Source organism: Anneissia japonica, unplaced genomic scaffold, assembly GCF_011630105.1.
Source record: "Anneissia japonica isolate Jap-2015-1 unplaced genomic scaffold, ASM1163010v1 scaffold72539_len1535_cov169, whole genome shotgun sequence".
NCBI lineage: Eukaryota > Metazoa > Echinodermata > Crinoidea > Comatulida > Comatulidae > Anneissia > Anneissia japonica.
In genome coordinates, this window is record NW_022686644.1 from 792 (window position 1) to 1,535 (window position 744).

Sequence of the window (744 nt, forward strand, 5' to 3'; positions counted from 1 at the left end):
GCCTATTCTACAAACAGGGGCAGTTAATACATATAGCAAAATCTGACTTAACAGTTATGACGCTCGCCTTGGCAGCGAGAGGTCGCAAATTCGAATCCTGTCGGAGGCATTTTATTAAATAATTACTTTTTATAGGATTTTATTCGTTGAAAAGCTACAGGGTAGCCTACGATGTTCCATCATGTCCTTATCAAACACTGTATATGTACCTTTGATCATTTATATTATATTTATTCAACAGTGTTAATAGCTACCTTCCTTCATATATAATATACGACAGTATTCCTAGCCATATTGCCAGATTTATCTGGCCGAACGCCCTCTTGAGGCGTAGTAATGTGTAATACAATGTTCTCGACGGTTATTTGGACCTGTTCAACCATGAAGCCTTCGTGGTCTAGTGGTTATGACGCTCGCCTTGGCAGCGAGAGGTCGCAAATTCGAATCCTGTCGGAGGCATTTTATTAAACAATTACTTTTTATAGGATTTTATTCGTTGAAAAGCTACAGGGTAGCCTACGATGTTCCATCATTTCCTTATCAAACACTGTATATGTACCTTTGATCATTTATATTATATTTATTCAACAGTGTTAAGGGCTAACTTCCTTCATATATAATATACGACAGTATTCCTAGCCGTATTGCCAGATTTATCTGGCCGAACGCCCTTTTGAGACGTAGCAATGTGTAATATAGACTTGCCACAAGTCTCTTATTTTTTATTATTTTTCTCATTCTGGA

General features: G+C 37.5%; 1 non-coding gene across 1 annotated transcript; it reads left to right on the forward strand.

Annotated features, from left to right (window-relative positions):
• Positions 1-386: 386 nt before the first annotated feature.
• On the forward strand, positions 387-459 carry Trnap-ugg. Its single transcript has one exon. It is a non-coding gene; the product is annotated as a tRNA-Pro (tRNA).
• The last annotated feature ends 285 nt before the right edge of the window (positions 460-744 follow it).